General features: G+C 48.9%; 1 protein-coding gene across 1 annotated transcript in view; it reads left to right on the forward strand.

Annotated features, from left to right (window-relative positions):
• Window positions 1-23,932, forward strand: part of SIPA1L3 (signal induced proliferation associated 1 like 3) — a 222,560-nt gene that overhangs the window by 73,107 nt on the left and 125,521 nt on the right. The window contains exon 2 of the mRNA XM_028090625.2: window positions 13,704-13,771. The gene's annotated coding sequence lies outside the window, so the exon portion shown is untranslated. The remainder of the gene's footprint in view (window positions 1-13,703; window positions 13,772-23,932) is intronic.

Here is a 23,932-nt window from a genome sequence, read left to right on the forward strand (position 1 = left end):
CCAACCATGGCCAACCAGGCCCCACACAATCTGCTCCCGTTACGTGTGGCTTCATCTCCTCCTTCTGTTCTCTCACTTGCCCTACTCCAGGCGCCTGGGCCTCCTCAGTGCTACACCCAGGTATGTGCCTGCCTCAGGACCCTTGCACGGGCTCTTTCTGCTACCAGGAAAGCTCTCCTCGCCTACCCACATCCTCCCTAATGTCCTAAAAGCCTTTGTCCATGTGTCGCCTCCTCTTTTATGTTTTTCTCTGTACCACTTTTCTAACCCGTCTTTTACTTATTTTGTTGTTCATCTTCCCCACTAGCATCGTCAGCTCCAGGGTTCTGTTCACCTGGATCCCTAGTGCCTAGAACAGTGCCTGGCACTGAATCAGCCGGCACTCAGTAAACATTTCTGTAAAGAATGAATGGGCTCTCAAGTACAGAATGGTCCAATCTTGCACTATTGTGCTGGGAGAGGAAATGGGCAGCACGGGTGGGGGAGCAGGTCATGTTTCTGCTCCTCGGGCCTCAGTGAGCTCCTCCCCTCCCAAGCTGCAGTCCTGGGCTCAAACACCAAGGTGGATAAGCCCTGGTTCTCCAGGCTGATCTAAGCCATGGAGGGAGGATACATCTGTTGAGTAGAACACAGATCCTGCACTCATGGCCTAGCTGCAGGGGAGGCTGTGAGAACCAGTCCTTGGCCTTTGTCATACTTGATAATGGGAGGTAGGCCCAGGCTTCTTCTAAGGCTCCTGGGTGTGAAATTTCCAGATCATAAGAAGGATTATGATTTGCAAAGATTATGCAGCCAAAATGTTTTAATTCTTTAAACATCATATTAAAGTGTATCTGTATCTATAGATACAGATAGAGATAGAAATACAGATACAGCGAGGGCCCCTGCTGAAAATGTGTAGCTACATGAACCTTCACAAATGGAACACAGCTCTAAAAACAGTGTTTCTATCTCCCAGAAGTCCCTTTCCAGTTCTCTCCCAGTCACTCCTCCCTTCCAAGCAAAAACTCTTGATGTCTCACCCCTGACCTTGAACTTGATGTAAATGCTTCTTTGTGTCTGGCCTTCCTGGTCACCCTTAGGTCCGTGAGATGTCCGTGTCGTGGCGTGTGGCGAGAGTTCACGCCCCCTCACCCCTGTACGCAGCCACAGGAAGACTTGACTGGCGGGAAGAAGCCAGCCTTGAGAATAGCTAGAGCAAAATGTGCAAAAGCCCTGGCTTAGGGATAAGCTTGGAAGGGAAAGGAGGCCATTGGGAGCGTTTGAGCAATGGGTAAAATGAAAGGGGTTGGAGTTTGAGTGATGTTTAAGCTGGAAAGCAACCTGATATGATTTCTCTTTGATTGGATTGCTCTGGCTGTGTGCAGAGAAGAGAAGCCAGGAAGGCCAGAGTGCACTCTGGGACACCAGCAGGGGATCTGATGGAGTTGTCTGGGTGAAAAGTGAGAGTGGCAGGAAAGAGCAGAAAAGAAACGGATTCAGGATATATTTTGGAGACGGGAGCAACAGAACCTGCCAGTGAACTTGCCATGGAGGACAAGGGAGGGAGAGACCTAAGATTCCACTGTGTGTCTGCATCTCACTTCATGAACTCATCCCTGCTGGCTGCCCCTCAGGGTGTCTCCCGTTTTCCTCACTCAAGGAGGCTGCTCTAGCCAACACGCACAGGCACACATCCTTGCTGAGCTGGGTCTGGAAGGATCAAGGGCAAGGGCATCCCAGGCTGAAGGAACTGGCCAGGCAAAGGCAGGGTCTCCCCTGCGCCAAGCCCAGCTCAGGCCTGAGCGTAGGCTGCAGAATGGGAGCACAGGACCTGAATCCACCATTTGCATGGAGTGGACCCGCTGCCTATTTTGAGATGTTTTTTCATGCTCTCCCATCCCCCACCTTCCCCAGAGCTGCTTTCTCCTCCAGTCCCCTCCCCTCTCCAGGTTAGTTGGAGCTTCCACCATCGATGGAGCAGCAGGTGCTCCTGTTGGAGATGCTGCGCTATGCGGGGCCCTTGCTGTCCGTGCGGGGTCAGCTTTGGTTTCCTGTCTCACGAGTCACAGTGGGGCTTAAAATCATTGGCTGGCGAGGCCTTTGGTTGGGGGCCAGCCGTCGAGGATGCCTGGCCCGTAGGAAGTGAATGAGAACGCCTCTCATTTGTATGAGCTTGATTCTTTTGTGTTCTTTGTCCCCTGTTCCCTCCTGTTTCTTATCTCTGGCCTTGTTCTTGAGAGCGCAGGTCCCTTGGGCAGTCGCCGGCCTCCTTGGCCCTTTCTGAGAGACTTTGGGCATTTGGGGGACTCATTTGGCATTTGGGCCACTCAGCTAGGAGGGGGCAGCTCAGTCAGCATGAGTTTAAAACAGTGTGGCCTGCAAGGATCTGAAGAGAGAGAGCCGTCGGTGCCCTCAGGCCCCCAAGGATCTGGCTCCCACCCTGGCTCCAGCTTCTCTCCTAGGCTGTTGGGAGGGGCTGGCCATGCTGCCTTGTCAAGAGTCTGCTTTCTGCCCGCCCAAGGGCTGTGGAACAGGAGGGATTGTGGATCACGGGAAGGTAAAATCTGACATCTTTCAGCTCCTACTAGGTCAAAAAAAGAAAAAAAAAAAAAAGGAGGGGGCAGAGTGGGACAGCCTTGAAGGAGAAAAATATAGGGCATTAATGAGCTCAGCTGAGTATTCTCCCAGGCTGCCAGAGAACGTGTGAATCATCGCAACCTCTTTAGAAGACAGCCTGAAAAAGAATTTTTATTTATTTTTGAATGAGTGGTATACGCACGTGTTAAAACATTCAAATGGCACCCAAAAAGAGCGATGGTGAAAAGTAATGGCTCCCCCGCCATCATCCATTGTAGCCTCGTTCCCCTCCCATGAGGACACCCGTTTCAGGTGTGTTCTTCCAGAGATACTCAATCCAAAATGAGCACGTCCTACACTTACAGTTCCACACCTTGATCTTGGAACCCGTTCCGTAAGATAACTATATAATATTCCATAAATAGTCTTCAGCGCAGCACTCTCCCACTCCTGAGAATCTACCCTACAGGAGAAAAATGGCCCCAGTAACAAAAGATGTTTATTACAGAATGGTTTGCAGTCGCAAACAAATAAAATCCTGGAAATAAAAATCATGCCCATTTTTCAGGGAACGATTGAGTAAAACATGGCACATCCATACTGTGGAATATCAGCCGCTAAAAAGAGTGGGTAAACAGCACTGCTAGTTGATTTGGAGGCATTTTTGTGATAGATTTAAGGGAAAGCAAGATTCAGAGAAGTAAAATGATATCCCATTTATGGAAAACCCAACGACAAAAGTTTATGCGTCTCTGTTGTGTTTGAGTGATGGTATCATACCCCCATTCTCTTCCATGTCACGTGGTCTGCTTCGCTCAGCATCCTGTTTGAAAGGTGCTGCCGTATCCTTCATCGTGGTCCAAACGAACTTCATGTGTCGGTCCACATGGGACCCGTTGGGAGAGTGCTGTGGCCCCCGGGTGGAGAGTCTACGGCATTGGTGTTGGTGAGCACTCACCTGGACCTCAGTCAGACTAGGAGAGGCGAACGTGGGTGCCACATGAGAAGTCCCTTCTAACTGACCGTGACAAGCACTTTGACCTCCTTCCAGTCTCCGTAGAATGAAATATGCAGAGTTCGGTCAGCTGTTTGAAACGTTCAGTGTGACCAGATCTGCCGCTCATAAGAATCACACAGGGGAGTTCTAGAAACGCTCAAGTCAAGGCATCGGGGCCCTGGCTGTGTTCCAGATGAAGCTTTGTGGGGCAGGCAGCACGGGCGAGTCTGCCTTATGTCCACAGCCAAGCCCCCCTACACAAGAACCACCCAGTGAAATGTTTCTCACACCGTGTTCTTAAACCAGATGAGCCCTATGAGAGTGGAACCAGAAGGAAGGTTCTGGCACATCCTGGCAAGACCATTACATTGCACCAATCCAGGGGCACTGGGTGCACTGTGGTCTGTGATGGCGGCAGCCGTGGAGATGTTCTCTGTGAGACTCTGCAGGCCTTCCCCTTTCTGACTTCTGGTTCCAGGATAAGGATGCATTCTTCCGGGGTTCTGGTGTTTCCCTCAGAACGGATGTGGCTGGCAGTGGGTTGGGGCTAATGACCCGTTTGGGTTATGACTTTGTCTTCTGCTGGGCTTCACTTGCAGTGGCTAGTTTTCTAGGGAAAGCTAGAAGGGTCAAATTGAGTCTGCCTCCCCTGACTAGACCGTATTTATTCACAGTGCTTTCTCCCGCTCTGGACCATATCCCTTACCCCTCCCCACCCCCACTAACAAGACAGAGGGCACTTCCTGTCTCTGGAGCAGCATCTCTTCCTCTGTCCTCCCTTACAGGTTGTTCATGAGAAGTCAGGGCTCACTTCTTGCTGACTTACCTATTCCTCTGCCCCCCCTCAGAGATGGAAGGGCCTTGTTGTTACTGACTTGGCAGCTTTATCCTGCACAGGGTGTGTATATGTATAAAAGAATAACCCTCAAGTTTCTGGTTTGAGCAGATGGGTAGTTGATGGTGTCTAGTGGTCCACTCTCTACAAGTGGGTGGGAGACAAACAGGTGTGGGGAAGGATATTATGTTGAAGGTAGGGATATATGTATGTTTCTATATGTATATGTGGGGGGGGGAGAGAGAATTTAAACATCTTTATTGAAAATACAAAAAAAAAGAAAGCCAGGCAGTTATTTTGTTCATTTATTCAGTTCCTTTAACAGGCATTTGGTGACCTGCTCTTGTTCTGTGCACAATCTGAATCTGGCAGAAAACCACTCTGGAAAAATTCATGAGACCTGCACGTCTTCCTTTTCTGCCTCACCCTCCTGGCCACCCCATCAGCAAGGCCTGCGTGGCCCCAGTTTGAAATTCACATCTTTACCAGCCTCCTCCTTCCCATCCCTCTGCCCTCAGTTTGGTCCCAGCCACCACCACCTCTCCTTGGATAATGCAGTGGCTACCTCATTGTTCTCCCTGCTTCTTCTGAACCCCGACGATCTCTTTGCAACAACCAGAGGGATCTTTCAGAAACGTAGATCAGAACACATCACATCCCTGTTCCCTATAGCACCTAGAATAACAAGCATGTGTCTGACCTGGGCCACAACGATCTAGCCACACAGGCCTCCTGTGGGTTCCCTTGAACAGACTCACACATTTTCCTCCATCTACTGGGATACTTTTTTTTTTTTTTTTTTTTGACTTTCACTAGAAACTATATTATCAACACAGTGATTGAATCAGAGTAGCCCCTTGAGTGTCTTTTAATTGAGGTATAATTCACATGCCAAAAAATTCACTCCTCTTAAAGTACACAATTCAGTGGGTTTGGTGTATTCACAAGGTTGTGCAGCCATCACCAGTATCTAATTCCAGAACATTCTCATTGTCCCCCCCCAAAAAAACTGTGCTCATCAGCAGTCACTCCCCCCCACCCCCAGCCCCTGGCAACCACTAATCTACTTTCTGTCTCTATGGATCTGCCTCTTCTGGACATTTCATGTAAATGGAATCATACAATACCTGGTCTTTTGTGAGTGGCTTCTTTCACTCAGCATAATGTTTTCAATGTTCATCCACGTCATGCATGAATCAGTACTTCATTCTTTTTATGGTTGAGTAATATTCCATTGTGTGGATGTGCCACGTTTTGTTTATCCGTTCTTCAGTTGATGGACATCCTGGGGCATTCTTACTTCCACTTTTCAAATGGCTTCCTTTTCTTTTCTCTTTAGCTATGGGCTAAAATTCACCTGGGTTTCCTGAATGGTGCTTCTCACCATTTTCGCTCAAAAATGTATTTGTTTGCCTGTTTGTTTATTTTCTGTCCCCCATTCTAGACTGTAAGGCTTAGGACAGGAGCTATGCCTGCTTTTGTCTACCGTATCCAGCACCCTACCATGCACAGCATCCACCGCACGGTGCTTAATAATTGCTGAATGACTGACTCAGTAGATCTCCCGTAGTTCTTATTTTACCTCCCCGTAAGGCAAAATGGTGGTGACCCTGTTCTGTGGGAAATTCTGCATCTAGCTTTCTGCCCGGTGTTGAGATCGAGGGTCCTCTAAAGCCTGAGGGCACTTGACGTGGTGGCAGGTTTCTAGAGGGATTTCTCTGGCGTAGAAGGCTGTCCCACTGGCCTTTCTGCTGCATAAGACCACAGTATCGTTCGAAAGTACACTTGGCTGCTAGTAGCAGAGACTAGAAATAACACCAGTATAAATTCCATGGAAGATGGTTTCTCTCGTGAGTAAAATGTCCAGAGGTTGGCAGCCTGCGGCTGGTATGGCAGCTCCACAGGATCCTTTTCTGCTTCACCATCCCCAGCAGAAGACTTTCATCCTTAAGGTGGCGTCATGGTCCAGTATGACCCCTGGAGCGAAGCCAGTGAGTCGAATCCAGGTGGGAATTGGGGTGAGGGGGACGGGCACAAAAGTGGAGTCCAGCTCGGTCTCTGGTGAGGATTTTCTTTGAAGTCCCACCTCTTGTTGGCCACCCCTAGCTGCAGAGCAGGTCAGGAAGTGTAGTATTAACTGAACACCTGGAGAAGAAAGGTTAACAATGGCTGCTGGGTAGGCAGCTAGCACCCAGTAGGTCCATTTCCTGCCCACAGGACCCTGGGCCCTGGAGCCAGCTTCTCCTCGCTGGCCTGGACCTTCAGGCTCTTTTCCTTCCTTAAGTGGCCAGAATTAGTAAAGTGCCTTTCTCTGCAGAGAGGGGGGTTTTGAAGCTTTTCACAGGCCTTCAGTGTAAGAAATTCACCATGTCACCAGCAGTAAGAATAATACTAGCTCCCCTTTATTCAACACTCACTACATGATACGTTCTGCTCTAAATATTTTTCATGAAGTAATTTTCATAGTGCTCACAACACCCCTATTATCATCCCCATTTTATAGGTGAGCAAACTGAGGCATAGATAGTTGACTAACAACCCTACATGTTCTTGCTGCTAATAATGTTTTTTTCATTCTTCCCTTTCAATATATTATGAATAAGAGAATTAACAAATAAAGCCTGACCTATTTTGGTAGATTGACCACTGTTCTATCTTCCATCTGATTAGCTGAGATCTGGGGAGCGCTTTGTGGAAAAGCACCCAGTAGTCAGCCACATTGACGGGCTGTTTTCATGGAGTGCAAGAAGGGGCTTAACTGTTGGCACATCCGGCAAATGGCTGGTGACAGGAGGAAAAAGGATCCACAAGCTATGCAGGATTTCCCCAGCCTGTGAGCCTGGGGCCGGCAGACCACAGTGTCGTCGTGCCAGTGGGCTGGGCTTGGCCCCTAGAATCACAGTCTCCCTGACTGCTCTTACACGTCCGTAGGGAGAAAGAAGGCTGTTCGAAATTCTGGTCCTCTGAGAATTAATTCAGACACCAAGTCCTCTCTAGATACCTGTGATCAGTCGTGCTTAGTGGAAATCTCTGATTCCCAAAGTTCATCCCTGAGCCAAGTCCTTTTGGAGACACCTTCAGATCCATGTTTGTGGCTTGTGGCTGTTTCTGCTCTCCAGGGGGGATGGCACGGGGCTGCCAGAGCCCGGCTGTGGCAAGGTTAAGTTTTAGTTAGGCGTGCATGTGGCTGCAAGTAGCGGTCTAAAGTAGAGTTGTCATTTCAATACACAAGATGTGTCAAATGACATGTGGTTTAATGGCTTGGCAGAGGGCAGAGTGAACACTAGCCCTGCTCTGACTCTCTCGCCCCCTCCTGGCCACAGATGGCTCCTGTACCCACTTTCCCTGGGGGGACCAGGGCACCCAGAGAGTTCAGGCCTTCTGTGTCGGCAGACTAGTATTCTGGGGACAAGAGGGACCCCCTCAAATCCAAGTGTCATCTCCACATCCGAAGCTGGTACAAGGCAGACGGGGAGGGATGAAGGACTGTGGGAATGAGGCTGACCCTTTTTATAAAGGAGAACACTCTCCTCAAATCCCTGAGGGAGAAGCCTTCACCTACAGCAACGTGAAGGTACGGAGCCAGACCCACTGCGTTCAGATCCCAGTGGATTTGTGCCATCCACTTGCTGTATGATCTTGGGCAAGTTACCTCTCTGTGCCTCGGTTTGCTTGTTGGTTAAAAATGGGGATGCTACTAGACCCTCTTCACAGGGCTGTTATAAGGGTTAAATGGGTTGATAGTTAACTGAACACAGCGCCTGGCATGTAGTCAAATCAAAGCAAAAACCTCGTGCTTCAGGCCAGAGTGAGAATTTGCAAGGCCACATGGGTCTGGGAACTTGGCAGGGAATCCCAGACCCCAGCCAGTGGGGAAGTGAAGTGTGTCACTGAGGTTACTGTCTCTTCCTCTTTACAAGAAATTGCCAACCGCTCTCTCAAAATGTCTCTTCCGAGGTATGCTCCCACCTGCAGTGCCAGAGAGTTCCCCTACTGAAGTCTACAGCTTCAGTACATTTGGTGGTGTCAGAGTCCGACGTTCCGGCCAGGCTGCTGTACGTGAAATGGTCACACATTGCTGCTTTTCCTCAGCAGTTTCTCTGCAGAGGTCTGTCTTGTGTCGCTCTTCTGCGGAGTCGCTTGGGCGAGGCTGGAGGCGGGACAGCCACTGGCCCTGGCACAGTGAAGCCCTGTATCATGATGCTTCCCTTCGGTGGGGGCGGGGCGAGGGAGGACAGGAAACAAGGACATGAGACCCTCTAAGTCAGTGCCCCAGCCTCAGTCATTATCTGCGGACTGAGTCAGTCAATGAAAGGACTCGTGTGCTAAGTCGTTAGTGTGTTATTAATAGAATATAGGTCATGAGAGAAAACATGATTAATTGCAAGATGATTTCAGTGGCTGCCATCCAGTATAGCAGTGGAGGACCTAGATTTTCCCAAGGCAGAGTCTTTGCACAGAGCAGCTTTTCTTTGTTGGCAGGTGGGTAGAGGCCGTTGAATGAACAGGTATTTTTCTACATCACTCTTTCAAAGATGGAGTGAGGATGGGTGTAATGGGAATCTTCTCTAAATGAAGGATGATTGAACCACTTTATTATAGGTACCTGATGCCCCAATGTGAAGCTCTGGTGAAGTCTAGAAAGGAGAAGGCAGCTTGTAGCAAAGGGCCCCAGCGAGCCGGGTTCCCCTATCAGCCACTTACACGATGAGAGCCGCACGGAGGAGAAAGGTCTGGCTGCCCCCAGCCGCGCTTGGTCAGGAGAGGGGGTGCATGTGGCCAGGCCCTCTTAGAGGTTGGATGAACACTGTGCAGGGTTATATGTCCTGCTCCAAGACAAAAAGCACATGAGAAAGCTGCCCTGTCTGGGCGCAGAGAGAGAAAAGAGCGCATAGGCGTGGTGCTAGCCTCCGGGGCTGGTCATGCCGCCGGCTGGGAGAGCAGATGCCAACAGTCAGAGTCTCTGACCCGTCCGATTAGCAGCCACTTCTTCATTTGGTCTTCGGGGAGGACCAGGCAAAGGGGAGTGGAGAGGTGTAAGTGGATGTAATCCCTGCTTCGTAAGATTTCAGTGACGATCAAAACCAAGGTCAGTAGCATGTAAATACTTTGAAAGGTGGTATGAGACTGGTTTTCCATATGTTAGTGTGGGACGGCGGAACTTCTGTCAGATACTTCCCTGAAAGCCCAATTTTTAAGCAGAGGGAGCCGCTGTTGGTAAATGGGGGTGTGGGGGTCTGCACCCTCGCCCACTGCCTCCCCTTCCCTCTGCAGTATCCCCCCCTACCGCCACCCCCACCCCCGAAGACCCGTATCTGCTGGGGCTCTGGAGGGGCCTGGCTCTGCCTCCGGCTAGCCCTGGACCCCACACAAGTCACGTGAGCATTCTGAACCTGTTTCCTTATCCATCAAGTAGACAGTTCAGACTAGATCAGAGTGTTCTTCACCCAGTTCCTATGGACAGGGGCTTCAGAGAGGCGTTTGATATTTTTGAAACACAGTGTTTTGTGTTTTTGTTTTGTTTTGTTTCTGGAGAGACATGACATAGTTTTGTTTTGTCAGCTTAGAAAGGATTGCATTCACCGAAACATGAAGGAATGCCCTTTTGATTTCTGAGGTTCCCTTCCAGTTCCATCAGTCAGTCAGTTATTTCTGTTGTAAATGACAGAATCTTCCCAGCTCAAACTGGCTGAAGCTGCAAAGGGAAGTTAATGGCTTTGGGACTGAAAGTCCCTGGGCTGGCCCAACCGGAGTCAACACTCAGGTGTTGTCAGGAGCGCACCCTTCTCCACTTATGGGCTTGGCCTCTCTCAGCTTTGACTTCATTCTCCGGTGCCCCCCACCCTTCCAGGTGGCAGAGAGCCTTCAACAGCCCCCCCCTTCCATCCCATGCCCTCTCCCCCCCCCCACTTCCGGGGCCTACACTGATTGGCCCTGTGTGGACCATGTGTCTCTCCCAGAGCCAATCGCTGTGGCCGAGGGGAGGAACCAGTCAGGCTGGGAGTCAGGCCAGGATACCCTCTCACCCCCAGGTGCTGTCATCTGGGATTCTGTTTCTTGGTGTAAGCCCTGGGAAGCGTGATGCGTGGCCCTGTGAGTGTAGCCTGTGTGACAGACAGGTGGGCCTGGTGGGTGTTGCTCTGGTGGATGTGTTGGGATTGCTAAGGCAACTCCAAGGCCATCCTCCTTTCCTAGGTGGTGTGAGAAGGGCCTCTGGGAGCTCTGGCTGGATTGCTGACCCTGTAGCCCACCTTTGCTGCCGTTTCCCCAGCCCCTCAGCATCCTCCCCTCTGCTGTGACCTCTCCCATCTCCCGTACTGATGGACATGACAGCTCCCACTGCCACACGTCACTGCTGATGTGCCTTTAAAGGGCCATATACATCACTCTAGAGAAGGGAAGGGGGAGAATGAGAGTGGCAGAAAAGCAATTTCCACTGTCATTTGAAAAGGCAGCTATTAAAATTTTACAGGAGCTTTATTGCAGGGGCTTCCTGATCATCCCAGGACTTTTTTTTTTTAATGGAAAGTCTGGTGATAAAGGAAAATGTTCTGGGTGCCTCTGATTCCCTCCTGCCCTGTGAAGCATCTTAAAACTACAATTTTCAGGGCTTCATAGACCGGCGCAGGGAAAGCAACTACCCAAGAGACTATTTCTGAGCTTTTAAAGAATATATGTTTTTCTGTTTGGTGTTTCTATGTATAGTAACTGTATCTAATTTTATTTTGTGCTTTCCTAAATGGCTTGGTAGTAAGCTATGGGAATTGTCAAGAACTGCACTCAACTCTTCCCTTCGGTGTTAATCAAGTCATTTGGTTTTGTGAACAAATGGGAATTCAGGTCAGCCTGTTTAAGTATCAAAGGAAGTGTTTGAACTCAAGGCCTGGGACATTCTGTACTGAACGGCTTCAGGTGTGGCTAGATCCAGAGCCTCACAGGAGGTGGCCAGGACCCCGTTTCCTTCTACTTCCTGACTCTGTATTCCTCTGTATTGATTTCGTTGTCAGATAGGCTCTGAGGCAGGTCCACGTATATATCCAACCAGCTAAGCAGCGCCCCAGGAGAAAGAAACCATCTCTTTCCCTATAGTCCCAGGACATGTCCTGAGGCCACTGTTTATTAAAACTTATCACCCAGGCTTCAATGCCAGGGCCACCCTGAGCCATCTCTGAGGCCAGGAGCAGGGAAGAGGAGGTTCAGTGGCTTTATTGGCCCGGCCTGGATCATATGACCAGCCCTCCCCCTTCCCTGCCAACTCATGGTGGAGGTGGGGGGCATTCCCACAGGAATTCCAGGTGCTGAGGGGGAAAGGTAAGGTTCAGGGGACTGACTCAGAAAGGGACCCCTTCCCATACAACTCACAAGGATCTGAATCTGCCCCTGAGCTCACCACTTACCTCCCTGGGGAACCTGCTGCTCCACCTTCACCCTGTCTGGCGTCTGGCTTCCGGATTCCTAATCTCAGGTCCATGGACCCTTCTATCCGAGGACAGAATTCGGAGGACCATGAAGTTGGCTGGGGGAGAAAGTTACGTGTTTATTTCCTCTACCATCTGAAATTTAGCTCTTCCTTTCCTTCCAAATGGAGGGCCACAATCCACACTGTACTGCCAATAACTGTGACTTTGTCACCACTAGAAGGTAAAAACATTTCCATATCACATTACAGTTGTTGCAGACATTGTGCAATATCATTTACACTCCTCTGTTTCTAGATTACTCTAGTTATTGGACCCACCACTAGGATCTCGTAATTTAAAGCATTCATAAAGAAGCACGAATATTACTGTATCTCAGATTAGGTTGTTTTTTTTTTTTTTTTTTTACAGATACTTTGATAGCTGAGTATAATTGGTTTTCTTTATAACCTTGTGTATTGTATTTTGTACACTTAAAAACATGATTCTGAGGAGTCCACGTTCTTCTTTAGCAGGCTGCCAACAGGGGTCTGTGGCATGAGAAAGGCTAAGAAGCCCTTTTGGCTTCTCCAGGAACTTCTAGGAACAAGATTATTGAAGATTGATAACCTGATTCCTAGATTCTGGAACGTTGGCTAGCTGCTTGCTAGGTTTCCTCCTGGGGAGCTTCATTGAGGAGCTGGCTGGAGTTTGAGCTCAGTGTTGGTGTTTGGGTAGCATTCGGACACTGCGGGATTCGGGGGAATGGGGCAGGGAGGCATTGCCAGCCTATAGTTAGCTCTCTATTCATGGATCACCATGACTGTTGGCCTGGCCAAGCCCTGGATCCAGGCTGCCAGGGTTCATCCCAGCTGTAACATACTTCTGACTGGCTGGGCAGCCTCAGCCAATGGGTTCTTTACCCTCTCTGTGCCTCAGTTCCCTAGCAGGATGAAATCATAGTGTCTACTTCTTAGGTTATTGAGAGAGTGAAATGAGTCAGCATGTGTCTGTGAGGACAGAGCCTGGCACATAAGGAGTGAGAGTCATTAATTGAATGGCCATTTCTTACAGGAAGGTTCTAGATTATCCCCTCAGATCTCGCCTCCCTGCCTCAGTTAAGTACCTGGCCTCAACTGAAATGTGAGGGTGAACACGATGGACAGCGGCCGCTCAGCCTGGAGACATTCATTCATCCATAAAATATCCACTCAAATATGAACAACCCTACTAAATATTCAGAAACATGAATTCATAATACAAAGTTTTCATGAAATATCCGTTCACATATGAACAACCATACTAAATATTTTAAGACATAAATTAATAATATAAAGTTACAAGTCAGGACAAGTGCTGTTTCTCTGCCACTCCTCTGCTCAGAGTTGTCTGAAGGAAATATCCTCATAATGGCCTTCCATCTGCCCCTGTCCCCTCCCTCAGCTCGTCCCCTCACTCACCCTGCGCCGGGCACACAGGCCGCCTGCTGGCTCCTAAAATGCTCCACACACGTACTGTGCCTCAGGTCCTTTGCACTGGCCATTCATTCCCGTGGCCTAGAAGGCTCTTGCCCAGACAGTCGCATAGTCTGTGGTCCTCCTGCATTGAAGTGTCTGTCCTCTCCTCAGTCCTCCTCTGACCAGTCTGGGAAGCAGCAGGCCCATCACTGCTCACCCTGCTTAGTTTCCTTCAAGACACTCGCCACTCCCTGACTCCGCATTATTTATTGTCTTCCTCTCCTCCTAGAATGTCTGCTCTCTGAGGGCAGCGACTTTGTCTTGGTCACCGGCGTACCGAGCATAGAGCAGGTATTCAATAAGTATTCGTTGAGGGCGTGAATTTGTGACTGACAGAAATTGGAGCAGGAAGGCTCACATTGGCCAAAGACATGACCTCGTATTGTACTTCTCTGTAGATGCACAGTCTCTGACTTCGGCTCTCCTGGGACCCTCAAGGAGCACTAGTGTCCAGAACATCCGGAGGGTGAGTACAGTGTGGCTCTTTGTTTGCTTAAATTGTGCGGCTAGGACACATAGGCCTCTGTTATTTTTACTTGAAAAGGTATCAAAGGGAAAATGGAAGTCTCCTTCACTGTCCTACACGTCACCCGCAAGCCTGACGTCCTCCCTCGGAGGTAATTACGTCAGCAGTCGGGGGGCATCCTGCCAGACCTCTTCCCGCACACGAACAGTCCCTCCTTATGCAGAGACACACTTACGTGCTTTGCAGTATGAAGAGAGAAGAGGCCATGCTCTGTGTGGGAGCCTCTGCAGCACGTTTCCCACTGTCCCCAGCAACGGCGGAGCTTAGAGATCTTGGTTCATAGCATCTGTCGGTGTATTACACTTTTTTTTAATTAAATTTTAATTTCAATTTTAACTCCATTTACTTTTTAAAATTTACGCAGAATAAAATCCACTCTTTGGATGTCCAGTTCCTTTGAGTTGAAGCAAATGCATTCGGTTGTGTATCTGCCACCCCAGTCAAGATACAGACTGACCCCCTCACCGCCCTCCCCCCCCCCCCCCGTGTGGATGTGCTGTTTCTCTTCAGGCTAAGTATACAGTATAGGTACTTACACGTAATTAAAATATGTACATATAGTAAATACCTGTAATAGAAAGGTTTTGAATATATTATAATTAGGTTCCAGGAGTTTTTGCTAGTGAACATCCTCTTTTGTTTCTTTGGCATAGACTAAGCAGTGACGTTCCAGTTGCTAGTGGGGCGTTCGTAAATGAGGACACCGACCTTTGTTGGCAGGATGCAGTCAGGGTGCTCAGGAGCAGTGGGAGGGGGGACATAGTCTGATCCTTGAGCACCAAATGACCCTAACAGTATGGAAAGTGGAGACCAGAAGATTCTGGCATCCAGACCGCATGCAGGTAGTGCTGTTGGCCGAGTTGCAGGGACCAGGGAGTCAAGCTTTGGGAACTGAGCGAATCCAGACAGCCACTTCTCTCTCGGCTGTTTGTTGGATCTCCTCACATTCTTTCCTCCTGGCCTAAGGCTCTGCCCACGTACCCGGAGTGTGTTTGTGGGACAGTCTCAAGGGGCCAAATTTCCATCAAAGAATGCTTCTTAGCACAATTCTTTCTTAACTTTTTTATTTTGGGGGTGCCTGGGTAGCTCGGTTAAGCGTCTGCCTTCGGCTCGGGTCATGATCTCAGGGTCCTGGGGATCGAGCTCTGCATTGGGCTCCTTGCTCAGCTGGGAGCCTGCTTCTCCCTTTTGCCTCTCAAATAAGTAAATAAAATCTTAAAAAAAAAAAAACAAACAAACTTTGTTTTGGAGGAATTTTAGATTTCAAAAAAGTTACAGAAAATGTATGGAAAATTCACGTGTCGACCCTTCACGCAGTGTCCCCTCACGTTATCATCTTAATGTACCTTGTCACGATTACCAGAACCAGGAAATGAGCACTGGCCCGGTAGGATGAACTAAATCACAGGGTTTAGTCATGTTTTGCTACTTTTCCGCCAGTGACCCTCTTCTATGCCAGGATCCTACTCAGGATGCCACACTGTGTGGTTGTTCTGCCTGCTTGATCTTCTCCAGGCTAAAATGGTTCCTCGGTCTTCCCTTGTGCTTCCCGACCATAACAGTAAATATGCATTTAAAACCCTTCTGTGATGTTCTAGGCGCTGGGGCTTCAGGAATGAACAAAACAGAATCCTTTCCCTACGGGAACCGACATTCTCCTGGAGAATAAGATAACAGACAAACAGGTGAACGTAGGAGAAGTTGGGTGGGGAGAAGAAGTGCAGCGACAAGTCAAGCAGGAAGGGGTGTGTTGGGAGAAACGGGCAATTTTAGGCAAGGTAATCCGGGAAGGCCTCTCTGAGGAGGCCCCGAATGGAATCAGTAAGGCGGGTGCCCAACCTAATTCTTCCACGGGCCTGCGGGAGAGCTAAACCAATTATCTCACTTCAGAACAGGGTTTTGGGAATCCTGGCAAACAGGACAATGTGGCCCCTCTCCGAGGGGCCGCCCCTACGTAGCTCTCACCCTCAGTTCCCCTGTGAAAATGCTCGCATTGCCAGATCTTCTGATATTTTTTTCCCTGATAGAAGGCAAAAATGAAGGATTCTTACCAGTCCAATGAACCCAAATTATGTTACATCAGATTAATTTTCAGTGATTTGTGGAGGAACATACTTTGTTTACATTGTATTTGTTATTATTAGTTATTAAGTTAGTTTTGCAGCAAAAGATGCCAACTTTTCATTTTGGTAGTACTGTGGTTTCCTTTTTAAGTATACATATATATATTTACATATACATATACACATGTACATAAATATATGTATACATATACATAAATATTTAAGTTTATCTAAGATTCTTATTTATTTATTTGACAGAGAGAGACACAGCGAGAGAGGGAACACAAGCAGGGGGAGGGTCAGAGGAAGAAGCAGGCTTCCCGCGGAGCAGGGAGCCTGATGCGGGGCTCGATCCCAGGACCCTGGATCACGACCTGAGCCGAAGGCAGACGCTTAACGACTGAGCCACCCAGGCGCCCCTATATATTTAAGTTTAAAAACGAATTGGTTTACTGGGGCGCCTGGCTGGCCCAGTCGGTGGAGTTGTGCGACTCTTCTTGATCCTTGGGGTCGTGAGGTCGAGCCCCACGCTGGGTGCAGAAGTTACTTAAAAATAAAATTTTAAAAATGAAAATAAAGTGGTTTAAAGAAAATATTAAGTGAATAATTGCACAGATGGGACTAGATACAGCTGAAAAGGAAGAGCAGAATATGGTGACTGAGGCTTCGTAAGCACTGTTCAGGCCCAGTCTGCCACATTCTCCTCTAGGTCAGGGGTTCTCACCCAAAGACCTGAACGGAGGTTGGCCAACTGTTAGCATGGACTTGTGCCCTGAGCCATTTGTGTTATGGTGGGTGCATCAGCCAGGAATGCTTTTAGCTGCAAGAACAGAAAACCCAGCTCATGGTGGTTTAAACAAATGAGGATTGGGGCGCCTGGGTGGCTCAGTCGTTAAGCATCTGCCTTCGGCTCAGGTCATGATCCCAGGGTCCTGGGATCAAGCCCCACATTCGGCTCCCTGCTCAGCGGGAAGCCAGCTTCTCCCTCTCCCACTCCCCCTGCTTGTGTTCCCTCTCTCACTATCTCTCTCTCTGTCAAATAAATAAATAAAATCTTTAAAAAAAAAATGAGGATTGATTTCTGTCCTGTAACAACAAACCCAGAGGTACTTGGCTGAGAGGTTAGTTCAGAGGCTGAGTGGTGTCTGGTCTGGAGCTTCTTGGATTCGCTCAGCCTTCCCCTCGAGGTCGCAAGGTGGCTGCTGTGGCTCTAGCCATGACAAGGAGGGGAAGGTCCCCAAGCAGCACGTCTTTTCCAGTCATGAGCTGCTTGAGTATTCCCACCACCCCCCACCCCCCGCCAAAATTCCCCCAGAAGATTCCGCTTACATCTCACTGGCCAGAAATGTGTCACATGGCTTCCCATAGCTCCAGGGAAGGTGGGAAATTTCATTTAGCTGTCCAGCTTCTCCTGCGGCAGAAACCAGGGGAAGAGGGACTTAAGAATGTCAGTTGGGTTAGCTAGCCAACAGTGTCTGGCTCCACAGGGAAAGAAAAACAATAATCATTAACATTAATGGGTCCTGACTCTGTGCCCAGCCCTTCCCTGAGCACTTTACGTGCATGATCTCATTCCCCCCCACCCGCCCGCACTCACCCTGTGAAGTCGCTGCTGTGATCTCCCCCACAGTAATGACTTGGAAACTGAGGCACAGAGTGGTGAAGCCACTTAACCAAGTAGAGTAGCAAGGGCGGGGACATTTGCAGTCTGTCTCCAGAGTCTTCACTCTTGGCACTGCGCTTTGTTACCTCATAAGAGGTCCTGGGGTCCCAGACTCCTGGCTCTGTGACCTCGGTTTAAATCCTTCCAGCCAGGGAGGAACAGGGCCACATATTTTGCTTTGGGGAGGTTTCAGTCATTACAAAGCTTTCTTGTGAACCACATCCACGCTGCATTAACTACCTCTCCCTGGGTCTGGTCCAGTCCTGGTAAGCAGCACGAACCCCACGTCTTCTTCCTGGCTTGCGGATCGGTGGCTGAGAAGACTTCTCCTGGCCTCTCCCCTTTGCAAATTGCATCTGTGCTTTTAATTCCTCTTCCTAGAATGAGGCTCTGGCCTTGTTTCCTTTCTTCGGGTTCTGCTGGCCGATTCAACACACACTTAATCATGAGCCTCCTCTGTGTCCAGCCCTGTAGTGTGGTGGTGTGGGGACTAGCTCATGGCCGGGTGGACCCTGCACTTGTGGGGCTCCTCATCCAGTGAGGGAGGCAGGCCCTCAGTGACAGTGACTGTCCAGAGCGGTGAGGGTTGGATGGGGGGAAACCCAGGGGGTGATGGGCCGCCAGAGGAGATACCTCACCTCGCTAGCCCCGAGGTCAGAAGAGGCTCCTGGAAGCAGCTTTGGGCCTTAGAGGAGGAAGAGACTCATCAAGGAGCAGTTTCTCCTTCTCCATGTCCCCTTTCTTCAGTGAAACTACCCCTTATAGCTCTTCTTTCTGAATCTCCACCCCCCCTTCCTCTGTAAAATGAGGGGTTGGGACTTGGGTCACCATCCATCTGTCTCACAGACATGGGGCATTTACCATTTCCCAGTCCAGTGCTGGGCCCTAGGCTTACAGGGATGCCCTCCTGAGAGATAGTATTTGGGGAGAGCTCTGTAGGTAAACAGCCTGGAGTGATGAGAGCTCTAACACGGGAAGCCACAGGGCTGCAGAAACTCAGAGGGGACACCAAACCCTGCCTTGGGATTTCAGGGCAAGCTTCTTGAAATCAAAATGGCGATATCAAAAATGGTTTGACATGGTGGCCAAGAGCACAGGCTCCAGGGCCCAGCTAAGCCCAGTGTAGGGAGTGCAACCCAGGGGCCTCCTAAGCCTTGAGAACTGAAAAGTGATTGTGGAGCTCAGATACTTAGAGTAGTGCCTGGTGCCAAGTAGTTACATAATAGACGAGGTGGTGGGTGATCAAGGCTTATCTGCATTAGCCTTTACTGTGTGTCAGAGGTTAGGCAGCTTCGTCTCCGACCTATAAGATAATAAGCACTCGCTGGTGCCGTTATGATTTATTTACCAAATATGACTATTTACTTTGCATCTAGCCCCAGGCTGGATATAGCAGCACTGTCCTCTGGGAACGGGCTTGTACCGCCAAGGCCTGGGCCAGAAATCTCGTGGGAGCAGAGCAGAGCGGCCTTCGTGTGTGTTGGAAACCCACTGCTGTTGGCTTCCCAGTCCTTTTCCAACTCACTAGTCCTGGGGCCTTTCAGCACTGGCCGCTAGCGTGTGGGCTGCCCTTGACCTCTGTGACCAGAACGCATGGATGCTCTGCTCAGCCCGTCAGCCGAATCCCAAATTAGACCTGACAGTGTGATTTTTTTCTCTGGGATGGAGCCGGGAGGGCAGAGCCCCAGTGGGTGATTCCGAGGGAAGGTTGTCAGCCCGAATTAGCCCAGGCCCTTTCCTGCAGTCTTGCTGCTTCAGCTTCCTCTAGCTAATCGGGTTTTCCAGGCCGTTGCTGGCTTCTGAGCAGCCTCCTCCAGTCCCCAGGGGCTGAGACTTGGCTGGGATCCCTAAGGAGCTGTGTTTGATGAGAGCCCCAGGCAGGCTCTGTTTGGGGACGGGGGGGGGGGGGGGGGGCGGCGCCCCTCTGGGTCCTCTCATCCCTCACATCAGGAATTGAAAGTGGCAATTCCCCAGGGACGAGTTGTTCCATCCCCTTATTCTCTCTTCCCTTCACTGAGGTTCATTTCTGGTGACCAGAGGGCACACCACACCGCCTTGCTCCTCATGTCCCATCTGTGGTCACAATGGTCTCTGCATCGAGCTGCCTGCCTCCATTCACAGGAATAGGCAAGATTCTGCTGCGGTAACAGGTTGACCCCAAAATCCTAGAAGCTGGACCCCACAGATGTCATTTCCTCACTCGTGACACCAGGCAGGTCAGGTGGGGGGTGCTTTATATTGTACCTCAGAGATGCAGGTCGACGGGGGCTCCCGTCTTGAAGCCCCACGACTAGAACAGTAGCTTCCAGGGTCACTGGCAGGAGAGGGAATGACAGAGTCACATAGCACTTAGATGCCAAGGCCCAGAGGGACACAGTTCGGTTCTGCTCACACCCAGCACTTGTCGCATGGGGGCTGGAAAGTGTTCAGTGAGCAGTAAGTGTCCTGGCCACAATAGTCAGTTGTGCGATTTATTAAGCACCTTCTGTGTGCCAGGCCCTCTAGGGCTTTGGAAATACAAAGGGGTCCCCACCTTCATGGAACTCAGTTCAAGGGAGGAAACCAGAATCTGAGAAACAGCTGTGTGATTGCATCTGCACTAAGTGCAGGTGCATTTCCCAGGGAGGGCGATGTGTTTGGAGGGGTCAGGAGATGTCTGTGGTAAGGACTGACACTTGAGGGGAGGCCGGAGGGAGGAGAGGACCTTAGTGGAATGTGAGGGAGCATTCCCGGTAGAGGGAACAGCATCCTCAGAGTTCTGGCCTGGGAAGAGCACGGCTCTGCGAAGGAGCTGAAAGGCCAGTGGAACTGCAGGGTGACAAGGGGGAGACATTGGGAGGAGTTGGGTATTTGGAACACCTACGTTGAGGAGCTGTTGCCAGAACTGAGCTCAGTCATTGTTTCAGCAAATAACGAGTCCCTGCTCTTTGGCAGGTGGTGTTTCAGGTACTAGGGACAGAGTGGTGAACAGGACAGACAAATGTCTCTGCTGTTGTGGAGGCGGCGAGAAAAAGAAATAAGGTGATTTCCCCTGGGAAAATGAGTATGACCAATAAATAGGGTGCTTTCACAGAGAGTGTAGGGCGTGGATGCTTTTGGCTACAAATAACAGGAAACCCCATTTGTGTTAGTTGAGGCTGTTGGGGAATGGGTGGACTCCCCAACTCCCAAGTCCAGGGGTTCTTTGGGCCACCTTCTGGGCCCATGACTTGGCAGCTGCACGGTGGCATTGAGGACCCAGGTTCATTCTGTCACAGCCCTGGCTGCCTTCACTTTAAGGCAGGCCCCGTCCACAGTCCTAGTGTGGCACCTAGGGACACTGTAGGCAGTGTCAGTTGGAAGCAAAAGCTTTTTCAAACTCTGCGTGCCCCAGGCACCTTCACTAGCTCACTTTTGTGGCTAATGAATTGTAGGGGCAGTGGCTGCTTCAGACAGGAGACCATGGAAAGCAGGACCACAGTAGGACAGGGAGAGGGAGGATGGGGGCGGGTTAGGAGGTGGGGTGGACAGGGCTTGCTGATGGCACAGCTGCTCGAAAGAAGGAATGTTGACCAGACAGACAGACACAGACTCACACAGGTGTCCCCCTTGCACTGTGGCTTCTTCCCGCAGAAGTCATGGTCCACATTTGCATTTTACGGGCTCAGAAATCTTGCAGGAAAGAATCCTGCTTCTTTGGCTCTGGGACCTTTTTATTTTCTAAAAGACACTTAGTAACATGTTCTGCCAAAAAAAATTGGAGAAATTTTGCTTCCATGCTTCTCCTCCTCGCAAAGCAACGTATTAGTCACGTGGGGAGTTTTAAGAAACCCCAAGGCTTGGGCCCCACCCCAAACCAGCTCATTAGCATCACCGAGGGTGGGACCAGGCGTGGGATGTTTTTTCTTTTAAAGCTCCCCAGATGTTTCCAGGGTGTGGCCAAGGGTGAGGACTACTACTTTATATCGTGTTCTTGGGTGAGCTTCACATTTAAAAAGCTGTATTGTTTGCATCTCTGATCATTAAATACTTGGCGTGTTGTTTTAAAAAAAAAAAAGAAGAAGAAATCAAAGGACCCAGAATCCTCCAGGACGATCACATTTGCTAATGTGTTCCTTCCCAGTGTGTGTCCTAGAACAAGGTGTTTCCCCACCTTTTCAAAGAGATTTTTAAAAAAGTTTTGGGGCCTACTTGAACTGTATAGGGACTATAGATGACATAATCAGGTGTCTATTTATGTTTAAGTTTATTTCGTGACACATTTAGAATCATTATGATATAAAAAATGGTGAAATGTAAATGTTGCTTACATCTTCTCACATTTCAAAAAACAATGTTCTACTCTTCACAGGCATCCTTTTCACGAGAGTCATTTTTCGGGCCATTTATACATATTTCCAAAGTCCATCATTTCCATGTCCATCTGAAAGCGTGATACGGCACTTCTTGAACTTATGTATTATGTTTTCGCTGGTAACGATATCCCAAGCCTAAGGAACCCAGTCACATATCAGACATTTGGGTTTTTTTTAATTCCCCTTTTAATTGTGTATTGGTGATTTCTAAAATATAGCCAACCACACTAACTTACTTTGTTACATTTAAAAAATTAAAACAACAAACAAAACCCTAGGGGTGCCCGGCTGGCTGAGTCCATAGAGCGTGCGACTTTTGATCTCAGGTTGTGCGTTCAAGTTCCATGTTGGATGTAGAGATTGCTTAAAAAAATAAAATCTCTAGGAGAAAAAAACCTGATTTTTTTTTTTTAAGGACAGTTACTGAAAATGGATAAACGAATGAATATGAACACATAAGAGTGGTTACATAAGCACTTGTTTTTGAGTCAATCAGACTAATCATTCCAATATGAATAAAAAATTGAGGAAAATGGAATTTCATCTCCCCCAGTGGCACTCTGCTTCAAGACAGGTTTCAGTATTACCTCACACACACTTTTTTCAGTTTCCCAAATTCTAGTTTAATGCCTCGTAAGACTTTACATCAAGTAGTTTGTTTAAAATAAATGAATGTTGCGGACGCCTGGGTGGCTCAGTCGGTTAAGCAGCTGCCTTCAGCTCAGGTCATGATCCCAGGGTCCTGGGATCGAGTCCCACGTCGGGCTCCCTGCTCAGGGGGAGCCTGCTTCTCCCTCTGCCTGCCACTCTCCCTGCTTGTGCTCTCTCTCTCTGACACATAAATAAATAAAATCTTTAAAAATTAAAAATTTTTAAAAAATGTTGCTTAACAATTATTTGTCCCTGTTCCTTTGTAAAAGAATCTTTAAAAGGCCTGTTTAAGTGACTTACAGCCCTTGGGAAATATTTTCTAAGTCTGTTATAACATAGGCCTCCTATTTATTGTTATGGAAACCAGTATCATTTAAGCCTTTAGGAGCTAATGTGTCTCTGCTAAGTAGTGCTGTGTTCGAAATAAGGTAATAAAGAAACTCTAAAAGACAATTCTTATTCCTGAGGATCTATTGGGGGAGGGGGGGATCTTGCCTTCTATCTGGGCAGATCTTGGATTCAAAGTACATTGATTAGGTTCAACTCACAGAATTGGCTCAGTGCCTTTGACTTTCCTGCCATGAGCAATTTAGCTGGAGAGCCGGGGTTCTCCAACTTCCCCAACTTTTGATTCCATTCATTCATTTCTTCATTCACTCATATAAGCATTGATTCATTTCCTGTCAGCAACCCTAAGAACTGGGGTGGAAGACTGTAGTAAAAATGGCCTGCGTTGGGACTCCAGGCTTCCAGTTCTACCTGCGGGACTATGGCCAAAGCACTTAACCTCCCTGTGCCTCGACTTCCCCGTCTGTAAACTAGAGGTGGTAATACTACCTACCTCCTAAGATGGTTGTGGAGAGTTAGGGATTTCATACAGATCCACCATCCCAGATTGGAACATGATCCAAACTGACCGATTATCATTACTGTAGAAATATCCATGTGATGGATACTTCCCCAGACCCTGCCAGGGTACGGCTCTTTTGCCCGTCTAAAATCCAAATTATCCAGAATTCCAAACTACATCTGGCCCAAGAGGTTTGGAAAGGGATCACGCAGTCTAAAAGCACTTAGCATGGTGCCTGGCATATAATAAATGCTGTGTTGATGGGTACTGATTTATTGTTATTATTTAAAGTGCATACCTCACCTTTCTTAATCATCATCATGGAAATGCAAATGATAACCGCGGGGCGATACCATTACACACCCATCTCAATGGCTAAAACAAAAGACAACATGGGAGGAGATGAGGTCAGAGAATTCCATGGGAAGCCTTGTAGGGACTGAGGCTTTCTCCTAAATGTATAGTGGGAAGGTTCTGAGCACAAGACAGACGTGATCTGAGTCATGTTAACAGAGTCCCTCTGGCTGTGTGTGGGAACAG

The sequence above is a fragment of the Eumetopias jubatus genome, unplaced genomic scaffold, assembly GCF_037043125.1.
Source record: "Eumetopias jubatus isolate StellerSeaLion01/CBP00866 unplaced genomic scaffold, mEumJub1_p1.0 scaffold_10, whole genome shotgun sequence".
NCBI lineage: Eukaryota > Metazoa > Chordata > Mammalia > Carnivora > Otariidae > Eumetopias > Eumetopias jubatus.